The sequence below is a fragment of the Catharus ustulatus genome, chromosome 9 (genome assembly GCF_009819885.2).
Source record: "Catharus ustulatus isolate bCatUst1 chromosome 9, bCatUst1.pri.v2, whole genome shotgun sequence".
Classification (NCBI taxonomy): Eukaryota; Metazoa; Chordata; class Aves; order Passeriformes; family Turdidae; genus Catharus; species Catharus ustulatus.
In genome coordinates, this window is record NC_046229.1 from 8,776,816 (window position 1) to 8,794,875 (window position 18,060).

Below are 18,060 nucleotides of genomic sequence, written 5' to 3' on the forward strand. Positions count from 1 at the left end.
AGTCCCATCCATACATCCTCTGCATTATTGCAGAAAATCTTGTATTCCCTACCATTTTGCTGCAGCCTTTTTGAAACACAGTCATAGAATCACTGCAGTCTCACCACGAGTGCAAAGTGCCTGTCTTACTAGCAGAGTGAAATCACACATTGCTCCCTGCTGAGAGGACCTAAGTCACCCAGCTGTCCTCACCAAAAATTAACTGAACAACCCTGCAGATCACTTAAAATTCCCCTTGCTGTACTTACAAGACAGCCCTGCTGTGAACAGGAGCAGCATGCCCAGAGTCATCTCCCACTGCTCCACAACACAGAACAGATTTGGTTTGAAAATAACAGCAGTAGGAACATCTATGCTGCCAAATAGCTCAGCTCCCTGGTTTATTGTCAGATCCTGATTCTTCAGTTGTCTGTGGTGCTTTCCCTTGGGATCCCTTTGGGACTGGACTAGCTAATTCCTTCAGAAAAATCTCAGTGCATCTGTAGAAGCAGCTTGTTGCAGCAACCCCTGCCATTAAGAAAGTAGGAGCATGGTGTCCAGCTCCCTGAACACTCTCTAGGGAAACCTTTCATTCATTCCAAGCCCCAAGATGAAACACCCTTAATGAAAAAACATGGTGACTGTTACTGGGTACCACACAATCTGTAGCTTTTTTCGTGCAGAACTACCTGAAATAAGCAAATAAAGGAATTATTGTATCTCAAAGTTATAGAGATCTTACATGTGGCTCAGAAGGGACCAATAAATTATTGTGAGTGCCCATTGACTTTGGAGAAGGATAGATTTGAGCTTGGTGGATGCAAACCACTATTCTCTCTTCAGTGCCAGGAGTCACTCCTTGGAGTGAAAGCTTTAGAAGCAGAGATGTAACAGAAGAAAAGCCTAGTAGGACAATGAATACACCAATCTTGATGCCTATGCTGGGTTTCCTGTAAATAGGATACTTCTGATGGAGAACAGATACAAATTCACCATTGCACAGGCACACAATAGGATGTTAACCTGGCAGTATGCCAGCTTTGGGAAAACAGACAAAGTCTGAATCAGAATAATGTTAGATATGGTCTAACATGATTTGTCTGTTCCATTTGCTCACAGTATCTGCTTGGACAAAATCTCTCAGTTTAATTCAAAGAATTAACCTGTTTGGGTTTTTTTTGTTTGTTTGTTTGTTTGTTTGTTTGTTTGTTTGTTTGTTTTTGTTTGTTTGTTTGTTTTTCCAGTGCCCTACATGCCAAGAAAAGCCCAGGATTCCATTTGGAGACATAGTAACATGAAGTAACATGTTTTTAAAATCTGGAATTTAGTGAAAGTACTGGAGCCACATAAGTCTAAGTTTCTGCATGTTCTCAAGGACCAATAAGCCAAATAGCCAAACACAATGTGCATAATTCCCCTGCCATTACTGAAAAGGCATTGGAAAGCTTTCCTGGAGGAAGTTAGCTATCCAAAGCAGGGGATGATGGGGCATCCAACTAGACTAAGGTTGTGAATGACAAAAGTTGTATGAAAACCTGCGCAGTGCTGTAGCCAAAAATGAAGAAGAAACACCCACCAAGATTTGGGATCAATTGACGTTGAGAGGAAGTCTTAGCACTCCTGGTTTCTGGCTGCAAATTGAAGTGTCGACAGTTGGAATTAACTTTTAAACACAAGCATGATAGCAAAATGTGATCTCTGGACATAATTGTTCTCCATAATACAAACATGTATTTCTAGGGGCAGCAGAATTAGTGAAGTCTGGTTTCCTACAGATGAACATCCAAGGCAAAATTTCTTTGCTGTCTAACAAGAGTAAGTTTGTGCTGTAAATTGTCTGACGTTATGCAGCCTCTGATTTCCATGACATTTCTAGCAGCTTGATATTTTTGGAAAGAGGACTCCACTGTTATACTTGTGGTTAAAATAAATCAGCAGATTTTAACACTGTTGGGGCAGGCGGGGGGCGAGAGGGAATGACAGAGAAAAGCAGACATATGGAACATGTAATGTCATATTCCTCACTTGCTTAGGAAACCAATCTGAAAAGATAAAGATGGCAAAGCCCTACCACATTCTGCTGGAATGGAGTTTTAATTGGTGGGATGAGTGTCAAGAAAATCTCCTTTCTAAAGAATTGCAAGAGAAAGAGCTTATTGCTCTGAGTCATCTCTACACAGCCCCCTAAATTACACAACAGGTAACACCTTTGTTGGAGGTAGACTGAGGAAAAGATGAATTACCTCTTAAAATGTAAGTCAGATGATGAGGATAAAGTTTTAGAGTGGATAATTCCCCTTTTCAACATGGGATTCAGGCAAAATTAGTGGTTCTGAGTATGATCTAAGGTTTACCCATCAAGTTACTTCCTGGGGTTAAACATATTACAGAATTGGAACAGTTAAGAAAGGCCTCTGCATATACTTTCATAATCTGATTTATATTCTCTTTTATCTCAGACTCCACCTCTTCAAGTCATCTTTTGACAAACCTACTGAGAAGACAAAAAAGGAAAACAGGAATTGGAACATTCCTGAAATTGTCACCACAAGACACACGTTAGTAATTTAGCTGGCAACACTTTCCTAGGGAGCTCTTTGGTTTGGAGAGCAGAAAAGAAAACAAAATCCACCTCAAGCAGTATGAGTTTTATCAATAAGTTAACAGTAAGATATATATCAGAGGCTTGTCAACTGGTTTGGTGAAAATAGGTTGTGACTTACAGGCCAAACTGAATTTGCATACATTTTTCAAGGAATAAGTTTCCCCAATTTAAGGAAAAATAAAAAAAAAAAAAAATCAGGAACAACAAATGATTCTTAGCATTGAAGAATACTTGTAAGTGTGATGTGAGCATTATTAATTGGTCAAGCATGACAATGGCTCCATAATCATATTGACAATATTTATTTCTTTACTTTCACATTTCATGGTATCTGTCTGTGGATGCTGGCCATTCACATGACATTTAGGAGACCTTGCTGTAGGGTTCTGTCTGATTTTTAAGCTTCTTTTCTTTTAAGACTGGTCTGGGTGAGCTGCTGCATCTCAAGGCCTCTTTTGAGCACTCTTACAATGTAAATGTGGTTGTTGAGCTCTACCTTCTTGTGGTTCAACTGTTTATCCCCAAGCTCAGTCCTGACCCCAAAACTTCTTAAGCATTTTCTTTCCCTAATCAAAGGAGGGAGTTCAGTTCTGAAAAGAGCAAACTAACACAAAAAGGTTTCACACAGACTTTTTACCCACTGGCACTTTAACCTCAAACCATGAAAAAGATTACACATTACTAGAAAGGCAAATCACCAGATTGTTTCATCCTTTCCTTGGAAGTCCTTGGGAAAGAGATCCAGTGTGCAAGGGGACAGGGCTAGCAGCAAGACAGCTGCTGGCTGTTTCATTTATCACCCATTTATCACCCAAATGATGCTTTGATCAGCCTCTACAGGGACCACAAACTCCTGCAGGAGATTTTATTTCCATAGAAACCATCCTGTCAATTCCCACGTTGTCCAGCACTCCTGGGCAGCTCCTACAGTGTGGGACCCCTTCCAGTATTTGGTGTCAGCAGTGGATCACTAATGCCAATGTCATCCTGCTGCCAGCACCTGTGGGATCTGTGCACTGAGAGGAGCAGAGGCAAAGCAAAGATCAGGATTCAAGCCAACAGAAAACATGTGGGATATGTGTGTTGCACACTTCTTCCAGACTAACAGCATTACTCCTGAGGGGAGCCCCAGTCTACTCCCAAATAATTTGCTAGGGAATGGTTCACACATAAATGGCCAGAGCCCCATTTTTGCAGGTGGGAGAAGAAAAGGAACAACCAACGGGAAATCAGGAGGGGGAAACGAGGGCACAAGCAGCTTCTGATAACTCGTTGGTCCAGTCAGTGATTTTCCATCTGCCTGGGCTTGCTGTACCTGTCAGTCTAATACTGCTAAAAGCACTGTCAAACACCCTTTGAGCTCTCACCTGAACTAGTCTGGGTCCAGTCTCAGAGCCAGGTCACTGCTTAACAGAAGGAGCAGGAAACAAGAGTGAGGTACTGACTGATCTCTGGCTCTCTCTGACCTCTGGCTCAGAGGTAGGTGGGAATCTTCCAGGGAAATTCCTGGGAGTGGTCCAGCTCATTTCTGAGACCAAAGAGGTCCAGTTTGGAATCAGCTTTTTTTTAAAGTCAAATGTTCTTGGTGAAAGGACCATCTTTTCCCTCTCTGAGTATCCTGCCTCTGACTTCATGCCACAACCACACTTCAAACCCCACCAAACGCATTCCCAAACATTCTCCCATCTTCTCTCCTCTTGGGAGAAGTTCACAGTTTTTCAGTTTAACCTTGCTGGCTTGCTATTCCCCCAGAAAAAGCTTGGGAAAACAACGATGCACAGCTTTTTGATGAAGTGAGATAACACTGGTTCCAGGGAGATTTCAGCAAAACGCCCCAGCTGTGTTGGACATTCTGCTCAGGCAGAAAGTGTTCTGCATTGACTTTTAACACTCCTTTTGGCTGATCTAGGCCTTATCCCAGGCAGATGTCCATGAGTTTGCCTATGCTTCAAATGCCTGAATGCATATTCACACAATGTTCACAAATCTGTTATGCTGAAAAAGATCTATCCTTTAATTACCCAACACAGTCAACCACCTTCATTGGGATCCTGCCCAAGTTTATTTAAGAGAAGGAAAAAGTTATTATGAAAATTACCACAGATTTTTTTTTTCCTTTTTGCAATGAAACATTTTTGTATCAATGCATAAGCCACAAGAATGATCATCAGTTTAATAGTTTCCTGCGGGTGAACCCTTTCAAGTTGAGCTGTCAGGAGGATGGGTGGGGAGCCCACTTGGAGGAGAAGTGAGAATAAGCCCCTTTCACAACAGCCCCTGAGGCAAAGATCAGAATTACTCTGGGACAACTTGCTTCACCCTCCACATGTTGTGGGCAGGTCTCAGCCTTCAGCACACAGAGGCATCAGATTGTGCTGAGGAAAAGCCATTTTTTAGCAGGTTGACACCTCTGAAAAAGGGAACATGATGTTCTGTGATCTGCAGGTGAGCAGAAAAACATTACACCTGGATTTGTGCTGTTGCCCTGGGTGCTGAATCCCTCACATAACTTGCAGAAAGTGGTGTTATGTGGGCAATGAGGATATAGGAGACAGCTGTAAAACAAGGTTTACTACATGTCTTTGGGATTCTTAGTTGGAAGTTACATAACACAAAATGTGAAAAACAGATTATTTTTTTTCAGAAAAGCTGACTTTTTTGCATTGGATGCACATATAATCACTTTCTATATTGCAGATGTTAATTGAAGGCATGTAACTAGCAAAATGATAAATTCTTGGGGATGAGGGAAGGAATTGGGCTGGTGAAATGGGATATTTACCCTTCATCTTCCCATGTGATAAATTACTCCCTTCTGATGAAGGCTTTGGATGCTTGGGAGCTTGGATAGCCAAGTCTCTTCCAGCAGGATCTTCTGTTGGTTTTGCAAAGACTCTCATCTCCCAGCTACCATAAATGGCTTCTAATCTTGTCTACAACTCACTGCCATTTCTCATTCAAAAAACCTATTTTTTAAAAAATATTTACAGAAAAAAATTTATTAAGTGTTCTTATTAAAAACCAGTGGCTGAATTCAGGGCACTCTGTTTTTTTAAAAAACTTCAAACATACATTTTTGAGCTTTGAAGATGTGTCAGCACTGGAACTGTTTCTTCTTTACCTCTAAGATTTTCACATGGAATCTGGACAGAAATGAACATTTTCTCATGTTTTCTCATAAAAAAAAACAAATGGTAAGTAAAATTCCAAGCCACTAGAAACTGAGGTTCTTTATTTCTAAGTTCTTCATTATCAGATGTATGAGTGGAGCTGATGTTAGTGATCTGGAATCAAAGCCCACTTTTTCAGATGTCCACATGAACTAACCCATATTTTATAATACCACTGTGACAGTAACATTTGCCCATTGTACACTAACATTGCACAAATATGTTTAATCCATATTAAAAGAGAGATACAGTGGGTGGGGTGGGGAAAGTTCATTAAAGAGCCAAACAAAATCATAATTTAGATGCTCAGACAAATCAGAATGTCTGATAAAAGGAGTCAACACATGGCAGAGAAAACATGATTTTACTGCAAGACAACTTCATGATTTGGTAATTCTAATTATTTGTGTGGGATCAGGAATTCATTTTGCATGGCCTGGGGTGCCAGGATGCTTTCTTGTGGTGAAGTTCACAGGTGTGCTGCCTCTCTCTCCCCTCACACACGTTACCATGGTGGCTGAATGCTTCTCCAAAATAGGCAGCAGGTACAGAATAGCCTGTCCATCCCTGCTCCTCACATACAGAATGACCTTGAGTGAAAATTCCTGCACTGCCTTCACCACAGCTCCTCAAGGACTTAACAATGCCTACAGGAAAGGTAAGTCATGGCTTAGTTATCAGCAGTTTAAAGAAGTTCTGAGATCCTTTGATGGAAGGATGACAACTGAACCTGCATTTGAAATACATTTTCAAATGTCTTTTTGTTCACCCTTTTTTTTTCTACTTTTCTAAGCTGTAAACAGGGCTTCCTTTTTGGTCTGTGTATTAAGAAAGAAAGTAAAAGACCCTTTGGTAAAATCTCTTATTGGCACCATAACATCTTACTTTAATGAACAATGCAAATTTTAAATAATCACAGATCTTTACTCATTACTTGGAGGAGAGGTAGAGGGCTGCATGGGCATTACCACAATCAAATGTAATTTGAATTATTACTGTAGAAATAGTTCTGTTTGGGTTTGGTAGGAACAGGAACAGAGATCTCTATTGTTTCCATTCCATTAAATAGAATCTTTCCACCTTTTCCTTAAGACTCAATAATTTTCTAGTAAGATAAAGAATGTTCAGAACTTTCACACAGGGGATCCTGCATCACACAATATATCTGCTCCACAAGCTGAAGGTCAAGCTGAAGATCACTGACCTACATGGTCTTCCCCTGCATCTCTCCACACACAAGCCCCCAAAGTTGAAGCCAGCACCATGATAAGGAGTGAGATGATGAGACATCAATTTCTGGCACTGGAAATGCCATGCTCTTCTACCTGATGCCAGAGAGTGCTTTAGACCCCAGGAGTGGCCCAGAACCTGGAGGCTGCAAAGACAATTCAAGGTTTATCAGGTTTTATGAGTATTGTTGTATTGCTCCTGGTAGGGTTTGAGCTTTCAGAGGAAGGTAGCTCTCAGTAGAACATTCTGGGGTTTATTGTATTTGTTCTTCTCCTTTCAGGTCAGCAAAGCTGAGTTCTTTTGGGAAATTCTGTCATCTGCAGAAAGTGAGACAAAAGCAGAAATCTCCCTTTCTCTTACTCACCACAGAAGCATGGTAGACATGGTCCAATCCTCTGGCACTGGAGCTGATGCTGAAAACTAATTAATTACAACATGGTGAGGATTTGCCAGAAAAAAAATCTGTCCCAATTAAAATCTGTCAACACAAATTTGCAAAGGAGCAATGATAATTACAATTTCCCATTGGGTGGAGCTAAAAAAACATGTTACCTGTATCCCCTGAACATGACTATACAATTACTGACTTGCTGTGGTCCCAGTAAACAATTGAGAGCCTGTTGTGTCATGTGCTTTCCAAAGAGATGATACAGATTGTTCCTGCTCTGAAGAGATGGGGTCTATTCACATTTTACACTAAAGTCTTCCCCTCTTCTTAGAGAGATCATCTTCCTGTTCTTGAACAAGCAAACACACCCTCCTTTGCTATGCATCCAACCCTGGGAGGGGTTTCATGCCAACTGGATTATGATGTATAGGAATACTAAAATCACACCAGAGAGCTGTGGCACATAAGTCTGGCATGTTTAGGTTTGTAACAGCGAATGGAAAGTCCCCTCCTATAGTAGTTCACACACAGAAGACATTAAACACCCAAGTTCTAATGTACTCCATCAAATCTTCTGCTTTATTGGATATATTTCTACCCACATCTTTTTGTCTTGCTGATTCCATAAGTTGCCCAAGTATCTTGATATTTAAATTTCTAAAATCATAAGTATCACATGTAGTCCTCTTTCATTTATCTCCTGTCAGAACAGCAAGCCAGGCCACTGAGTAATTGAAGGAAAGGTATCTCCAGATGAATTGAGGCACTGAGATTCCAGGCCTCCATTTTAAGAACTCCTTTCTGAGTAGAGGAATTCAGGTTTTATGCAGAGTTGCAAACACTTTTATAGAATACTCTCAGTTGGAAGGGGCCCACCAGGATCATTAAAGTCCAGCTCTTTATTCCTGTTTCTGCCTCTCAGTGAGCCTCCAGTATATCTCAGACCTAACCTGCCTCTTCCAGAGGAGATGTTTGGCTGCCCCCAGCACACCCCAGCTCCCTTTCCCCACTCATATTTCTGTTGCTTTTCAAGAAACCCTGGGACAGGACTTGAAAGAATGCAAGTGCTTCACTGTCAGCTGCAGCCCAGAAACTCACATTTTGGGATTATGAGCCTGCACTATTCCACAGAGCAGCCTAACTGCTGGCATGGAGTCAGGGATAAAACTATCATTGGCTTCCACAGAAGCTAAGTCAGGCCAAAGCAGGGAGCAAAGCACACTTGAACACCTCACCTGCAAGGTCTTGTGGCCATCAGCAGTTTATGGCAGCACTTCATCCCTGTCTGGTTGCCGTGTGTGAGGCTGGGGCTGGAACTGGCTTTACTCTGACTCACTTTTTCCATACAGTTCACCTAAAACCAGAGAGCCATTACAGAATTAAAGCAAGTTTTGCAGATAGAAAACCCAACCAAACAAATCCATGCTGAGAAACAAAATAATGCACACATGAATCCCTATGAGGTTGAAACAACAGAAACTTCCATATCAGCCTAAATCATGGGAAACATTCAGTTTAATTGAGATATCTCCTTTTAGATACTGCAGGCAAACAGGGGTATCTGGTTATTGTTAGGGATGAGAGGAGGGTGGGGAAGGGCTGGGAGTCTCCAAGCACCTCCAGAAATCTTCCAAGAGACAGGATCTCTGCAACAGCCAGTTGCTCAGTGCATGCTCTGCAGGCTGGAGAGATGAGTACACACACAGTTTTCTCCAGCTTGGGTTCCTTCCAAGATCAAAAATTGAATCCACCTGAGGTAGGCAGACTCACAAATCACCTTATCTTGCATGACATGACGGACAGATGTTTTCCTGTTGCACTGAGCTGCACAAATGGGACATGTTCTCCTGCAGGCAGGCTCCCAGGTTAACGCCTGGCACATGGAGATGCCTTCTTGCCTTCCTTGGGGGAAGACCAAAGGTGAAAAGGCCAGGCACTCTGGGCTTGCCAACAGGCAACCAACCAGAAGGTCCCAAAGGTACTGACAGCATTGAGCCACACCTAAAATACTCCTTGTGTTGTGTCATCTGGACTCTAAGATATGGAAGCAGGGACATGTCCATTGATAGATGTTCATGCAGCAAGGACTGATGTATGAAAACCAAAGTCCATCCTGCCCTGAGGCTGTACACAACTACAGAAATACAGTATCCACTCCTTCCCCATTTCCTGTGATCTGAATTGCTGCATGAAAGAGCACTTGGGAGGCCAGATGAGCACAGCTGTGTTCACAGCAGTTGAGACAGAAGCTTGCACTAAGACATAACAATGTTTGTAGTTGCTTTTGTGCCCACTTATCACTCCCCCCTGGACATTGCTCCCCAGCCTGTGGAGCACAGGGAACAGCATTGCATCAGGGTATCCTGATGCAAAGATGTGTCCAACCTGGTCCCTACAGCACAGCAGTGACTGTTGGGCATCCATTCCTCGTCCCCCAGTTAGCAAATTGCCTTCTAGAAACTCAAAAATACACCCATCACAGTAAACCAGAAAGGCTTTACTTTATTTTGGGGAGCCTTTTGAGCAGCAGGGATATTCCCATCAGCAAAAGACAACCCCTCATGTAATAGTTCTACAGTCTTATCCACCTAGCAGTGGGCTCTGGTGAGTAATGTTAAATATTTAAATTATTGCTCCCTTTAACTCCTCCCTCCTCAGAGACTAAAGACAGTGCCTGTGTAAACAAGCTCTCTGAATATGGTGATGCATTTAAATTGCTCTTCTTCCTTATATTTCATCCCACAACAAAATGCTGTGGAGCACTAGGAGCTTCCTGCCTCATAGAAGTCAAGGTGAAGCCTTAGTGATGCTCATGATTTCAGGGTGTTTGGATTCTTCCACAGCAGAGCTTTGATTTTGCTTTTTCTAAATTATGGTCAGGACCATAAACTGGCATATCAGAGTTATGAAGTCTCAGATGATGAAGCAGGGCACTGAACATGCTTCTAACACTTCTGTCAAGACTTTGAACTTGCATTTTATGTTGTCCAGCTTTGTGGGCTCAGCCTAGGCTCTTTCATTGGACAATCAGAATTGCATGAAATATTGTAGAGTGCAGTAAAACAGCTGGCACCAGGCCAACTGAAACAAGGATTTGCAGAGTCAATTTGGTATTTTTTCACCTGTTTTCACATGTACAAGAAATCTTTGAATTTCTGCACAAACAGGATTTGCATATGCAAATTCAAGTGCCTATCAACTATTGGTTTGAAAGAAGGATCTCTTAACATTTTGGTATGTAGCCTTCAAAGAGAAAAGATGTTCCTAAAATCTCAATAAATAAGGCATCCTAAGCCAAGATAGAGGAAGAATTTGGAGAATTTATCCTCCATGTGTATCAGTTTATAAAACTGTTGGCACAAGTGTCTCCCACCAATATGAAACGTGGCACTGAGGCAAAATGGTCTCTCTTGCTTTTCTGACTTTCTTCCACAAGGGCACCCCTCAGGTCCTGCTGGGTGTGGATGTGGGTGCACAGAACACCCTGGAACAGAACAAGGAGCAAAGCACATTTCCAGTGGAGAGAGACAACTGAGGAAACTGATCTTCTTAGAGAGCTTTGCAGAACACCAGACTGGTGCTACCAGCTTGAATCTACACTTCATCACCCAAAATTAATGAGACCATCTCATCTTTATCCACAGAGGAACTCACAGACAAAAGATTATTAAAAAAACCCAACCAAACAACGCTCTGCAAAAATCTGTTCCCGTAAAAACATTAATGTTTAAATTTTAGACACATGGGAAACCTTTTTTTAGAAATTCTTTCACCTTAAGCATATTTTTTAGGAGAAAAGAGAAGGAAAAGGTTGGTTTGTTTAATTCATAGATTTTTTTGTTTGAAATATCCACCTCAGTTCTGGATTCTACATTGAAACTCAATTATGATTTATAGACTTACATAATAGCAGTATTTTATATTTGTTCATTATTTTACACTCTTATTGACACAGAAAATTGGTTAATGGTATGTGGAGACTGAATCACCAAATACCTTTAGCCTGCACCCTGCATTGACTAAAAGGAAAACACTATCTGAATGGCTAATTTATAAATTTCCAACAAAATACAGGTTTTGGCTAGGAGATGCTCAGGAGAGAACACCTATTAGTTGTACTCTATTCTAGTTGTGTGATTTTTCACTACCCAGATAAGTTTAAAATCTTACCATGACAATCTATAACTCTGGAAGCATACAGTAAATTAATTTGCCACAGAAGGAGAGCAACAGTTTTTTAAAAAAATTTACAAGTTTCATTAAAGTTCAAGCTGCCATGTTATTTCTAAAAGATCAAAAAAGATAAAACGTGCTGTTCAAGAAATTGCACTGAGTACATTTCCTTCTTCCTGAAGAGTGTTTTTTAAATTGATATAAACCAGTTTATATTAACTCCAAATATTACTATTGTTTGCTGAAACAACAGTTTTCCTTATGGATTGATGGCAACAATTTTAGGGCAATTATTTGATTTCTTGAGTGGTTGAAACACAGTAATTATTTTCTGATTCTCATTTATGATAGCAAGCATTCATGCAGATAGTCAACATTTTCAAGGTCAGATCAGGAGCTGTATTAGCACATTCCTGCTTTCAAGTTAAGCACGTGCTTAAGTGCCTTTCTAGGCTGAGATCTGACACCTGTTTAAATCAAAACACAACTCCACTGAACTCTGTGGTGTTGCATCTGTATGTGAGCAGGATATGTGAGAAGAAAATGAGACCCATATGGCTTTGAAAAAATCTCAGCAAAATGTTAGACTAGTGCTGTGGATTAAAAGGAGGGCTAAAACTCACAGAATTATTGTTATTTTAGTTGTCAGTGCTGTATTTATCTGGTATTTCCTGGCTGTCTATTATATATTTAAGATAACATAGCCTCATCATTTTATACCAGCTAGGACTTTGACCCTAAAAGTGAATTTTAAATGTATTATGCACTCCAGAAATCAAATAATGAGAATTACAGTCCTTTAATCAGGGAGAAGAAGTGACATCATATGCTTATCACAGCACAGCTCAAATTTCCAATACTGCATTGCTAGGAGCAATCCAGCTGAGTGAACAAATAAGATCTTCAGGACTGAAAACGACATCTGAAAAAACCATGAGGGTACAACCTATAAAGAAGATTATGGGATTCATTAATTAACTATTTATTTCTAGAAAAATTATAGGCCCAACACACACAAACACACATGAAAAAAAAAAAAAAAACCAACAAAAAAAGAGAAAAAAAAAAGAGTACAGCTACACTGTGATCATGAAAGACAGTAACACAGTAAATGTAAATGATGTAAATGTGTACCTTGGACTCAGCTCCACAGTCCACATCTAAATTGTTATTAGGTACACTAGTACAAGCTGTATTTCCATGAGTCCCATACAGACATACATTCATAGACAGAACTGATTCATTGATAGAATCTGTAGATAATGTCTGTCCTCCCACTGCTTCTCTTGCTTGTTTAGTTCTGTGCCTCCTTGAACTCCTTGTGAAGGCACCCTGAATAGATCAATACATCTACAGGCCATGAAATAAAAGTTCATGTTTTCTTCTTGAAAAAGGTCTATCTCTAGCTTGACCTATTAATTCAAGGCCACAAGTAACTGATACCTAATGATAAAAAGAGTTGGCCTAGATTCCAAACAGATACATCTTGGCAGAGATCCACCAGTGCCCACACAGTCAAGGTAAAGATCTGTTACTCTCTGTTTCTTTAAAGTCAGGAAAATGATGTAGAAAACTGCTGGTGAAAATTTTCTACTGAAAAGAGCATGGCACTTACAGGTCCTATCTCTTGGCATGAATGCTTCAACCAAGAAATACATAACACAATATGCATAATTCCCATTCATTTCCCCTTGTTTGAAAGAAAATTACAAAGTGTTTTCAAGATTACACAAAAATTAAAAAAAGGAAAAAAGAGACAATGCCTTATGCAGCTCTCTTTCTGGTGTTCCAGCACAACCCTGGGAAGCCCTTCTGATTTATTTCCTTTCAGAATGATGCACACTGCAGAGAGAATCAGCAAAGAGGGAATATCTGAGGCATTATCTGAAGCTGGAGAGTGACTGTGGTCACTAGGACTGTCCTACACAAGTGTCTTGCAGATCTGTTATTGGCAGCAAATATCACTTAGCAAATATGAAGTCAATAGTCTTTTCTTCTGGGTGGGTGAGCTGGAGGGGTAAACACTGATACCCCAGAGTAGATTTCTGTGCAGGTGCACATCACTGGTGTGTCACTCTGACTTGTTACCCAGTGGAGTACAACAGTACCGGCACTAAAGGACAGTAAATGTCATTATTAGAGGCAAAGAGAAAAATGTCAAAAAAGGTTTCTCTGCATACAGAAGATAGATGAACTACAAGGCATTGAAGACACTGGGAATTTACAGAGACTTCAGGGGAGAGTGAGCAACTTTACAGAAGAGAAATCCACAGAGATTGCCACCAGCCTGTGCCTGCCTTAGCAAGATGAAAATGATAACAGTTGGAGGTCAGGAATGCATTAGGGAGAGCTGTATTATGCACTCAACCTTTTCTCATATCCTTTACTGAGCCACGACTGGAAATAGACTCCTGGAATTGATGGAACTGTGGTCTGGTCCATTGCAGCCATCCTCATGGGACAGAAAAATCACAGAGCTGCTGGCCTGCAATCTGTCATCTTCTAACAATCAATTGTTGGCTGCACACACTCAGAAATGTTCTGATCATTACTAGTTGCTTAAGTAGGCCGAATGCCAGCAGCAGGGGAAGAAAGGTCTTGGTGGCAAGCGTATAAAGGCAGTTGACAATGTTGTACTGACATGGGTAAAGAAACTGCTACCCTGGCAGTGTGCTGCCTTGGAAAGGCATGAGTGCCCAGCACCAGCCAGGACAGCCCTGGGGAGAGGAATTCAGTGTGTCTGGAATGAAGGCAACATCCGACTGCACACAAAAGCAAATGCTACAATACAGTTGTCACTGCTCTTTTGTCTGCCTGAAAAGACAGGACAATTTATAGCTGTCATGGCAAGTGGTCTGGTCAATCCTTCTTGCAGTGCCTCTGAGTCTTGGCTGGCACAGAAGGGTATGATGAGATCTCCACAACTGAGATCCCGGAGTGCTGCCAACTCCTCCTCTGCTCCTCAGAAAATCTGGGCATGTGTCAGCTAACAGCAAATTCAAAGCCATCTCTGATGGGCCACTGTGACACAGTAGAGTTGAAAGACTGAAGAAATTCTCTAAACCCCTGCTTAAGGCAGACATCAGCTGTGGGGCACAATGTTGACAACTTTGGCTAAGACAGAACATCCTGAGCTAACATCCAGGCTAAGAGTAACAATACAGGGCAAACAGATGTAACAAAATCAGGAAAGCAGGTGCAGGTCAGAAATAAATATTTGCTGTTTTGAAGGATTATAAAACTCAGTCTTGTTTCCTGCCTGTGAGGCCATTCCATACTGACTGAGCAGCCCTTGCACAGCACTCAGGGAGTACAAACCACCAGCCTCTCCAGGGACCTGCAGATCGAGCAGAGCCAAGGCACAGCTTACTGAAATAGAGGGAGCAGATCCACCAACCTGTCCTGGTAACTCAGAATCCTTATCATGCCATTTTAATGATGGCATTTACTCCTTACCCCTTCATTTCCAGGAATGTCCATCCCCTGAATGCATCATGCTGTCAGGAAACTTTGTTACCTATATTTCTGTAATGCTGTGGACTGGAGGAATAGCTAAATGGGGCCTACAAATGTCTTCTGTGCATGGAACTAAAGGCTGAGGAGGAGAGCAGAGCCTCAGGCTGTGGTATGGGACTCGGGGTATAAACACACAGTAACTCTGTTGGACTCAGCATGAGCTATTAGTCATGTAAAACAACAAATTTACTCATTTAATAGGTTTTCTTTCGTGCTCTTCTCTGAACTGTCTCCAATTTGCCAATATTAGGAATTCAGTGTTTGGTCCCAATGCCAGATACAGCCACAACAGATTTACAGAATTGCCAAGCTCAGAAAAAACCTTCAAGATCAGAGGAGCTGATTACTTCCTTACTCCATAAGATGATGCCTTTTGCACAAGCATCCTCAGAACTTTAGGTATGGAGGTTTTCTTTGCATCCCATTGGATTGTTTTATGTGTCAGAATGATCCCTCAGGAAGCACCGCTATGTTTCCACCACTCTTGCTTCTGCATAAGCTTATTTTCCCTATGCTTCCTACTAAATAGATTGTTCTCAGATTTATTTTCTCCACAGCCTGCTTCCTTGCTTGCCTGATTCTCCCTCCTGTGTTATTTTTCTTTTTAGTAGCAAATCTGTCTTTACCAGCCATGATCCCATCTCCCAACTGAAGAATGCAACAGAATTCATGACCAAGAACACAAAATGATGTCGAAATTTTTTTTGTTTCTTTTAAAACCAGTTCTACAAGTTGAGAACCTGGCTCTATACTGATCTCTTCAGTGACCCACTAAAAAAACCCTGCCTGCATCTTAAAGCTGTTTGTTTTCATTGCTCCCCTCAGAGCATTTTCAGCCCAGCAGCAGTACCTTTCTCCAAGACAACTTTGCATTGATTACCTAAGCAGGTTTCATTACAAGACACTGTGATTTTACACTTCCCTAAAATCCAAGTACTCTGATTAAAAAAGTACAGGTTTGCCAGACAAGATGAACTCTTTATAAACCTGTACTGCTGATTTGCATTATTAAAATAAAAGTAAAAATCCAACAAGATGATCCACTTCAGGTATGACAAGCCTGGAACAGATCAGTTGTTGCAAGTGCAACACTTGCAATTCTTTTGTTGAACTTGAAGATGGATTGTGCTGCTTTCCTCTGCTCCTTCACTGCCTCCCATCAAAGGCTTATGCTCATTAAGATATTCCCTAAACGACCTGGGATGTGCAGTAACTTCTTATCTCTGCATGTTCACATTCTCCTAACACAGCTATTGAGACTGGGTCTTTCTGACCCGACTCCAGATATTTTTCTTGGCACAGGATTTATTTTTTAAGGGGATCACTATTTCAGCCAATTTTTGCATCATTAACCACCTCCTCCTCTCTATTTATTTATATTTTAATAAACCACTAATTTCCCAATCAAGGAACAAGGCCAGTTTTGGCTAAAAGCCACATACAGACAAAAACCCAGCAGTAATAGAAATAGCTACACGAAGCCATTTTTAGAAGAAAGAATATCAGCATTAAATATCAGTTAGAAGCTGTGAACTGCAGGTAACTGATAAAGGAGGCAAAAGATATCATGAAAGTTACTGCTGGCAGATTGGAAGCCAAAGACAAAGTGAGAATGAGATAACAGAATTTCTAACAATTGTCTGTTACCTGACTGCAGAGTGTAAAATTGCTGATAAGAGACAACTGAGAGAAGAAAAAAATATTCAGCAAGTATTTAGTTCTGGATTTGGAACACTTCAGAAGGAGCACAGCAATGTGGAGAGGGATTCACCTCCTGTCTGGTCTATGTGCACATGTAAACTCCCAAACACTTAGCCAAATGTCAGTACATGATTAGCATGTCCAGAAAAGCTAAGAAATTCAAGAGGACTGACATGGTAAACACAGGGGGAGTTTCAGAAAGAAAAAGTGGCTTATCCTGCCAATTTTCATCCAGGGAGACTGAAATCAGCACAGGGAGAAGGAATGGAGAAGTTGATAGATGATTCAGCTGAAAGGCAAAGAAAGAACGGAAGTCTGAAAATAAAACTAATGCCAATCAAGAATGATTTATGGAAAAGAGAGTTTGATAAGCAAACCTGCAATCAGCTGGACAGAGGGTTGGCAAATGCAATGTGCAAACTCCAGGTATGTATTTGGTATTTGACTGTGCACAATGCAACATTCCACATACAAACTGCCATTACAACACATCAGTAAAGGCATGTTTTAGGCAAAGCTTAGTTATTTGAGATCTGTAGAAGAGTCTAGAGAGGGTGCACTAACAAAACAGAAAGAAACTAAATATATCACTTTTACCTGACTAGATCAACAGAGGAACAGACAACCATAAGGCAGGTGGTTCTTGCTCTGTGTGGTCTTGGTATAATACCAAGACCAATTCTTGTGTGAATAACTAAAATGCATATCAGTTTGGAGAGGGTTTTTTTGGGAGGGTAAATACCTGAAGTAAAGGGATAGACAAAACCATTCTTAACAATTAATTTACAGCCTGATTCGTTATCAAAATGTATTGAGATGAGTCAATTGAAAAAAAAATCTTCACCCAGTGAAAACACTTTAGGTGAATAGACCCTTTCAGGCAGCAGAGAAAGGCATAGTTACAGTCTGTGCCTGAAAGGCAAAGCCAGAAACTGAGAAATAAAAGACACATTTTGAAGGGAGAGGATGATTAATTTTAGGACAAACTACCACGGGAAGTGGTGAATTCTCGTATGATTCAGGTCAGCAGAAGGTGGGATCCACCAGTCAGTGACACACAAAGGATCTGATGAAATAATCTACAAACCATGCCAGCACTGAGGTCTGTGCATTGCTGCAGAAGCCCAGTGCTGAGCTGAGCTGCACCATCTGACCCAGTAACCTGCCACAGGGAAATGTCTCCGGTCAGCCTCGCTCTTCCTTGCTCCCTCTCACAGAATGGATTGCTCCCTCCTAAAGTGCCCATCCTGGCAACACAGGAGCTTAAGAGATGAACAGAGCTTGCTTTGAATTGGAGG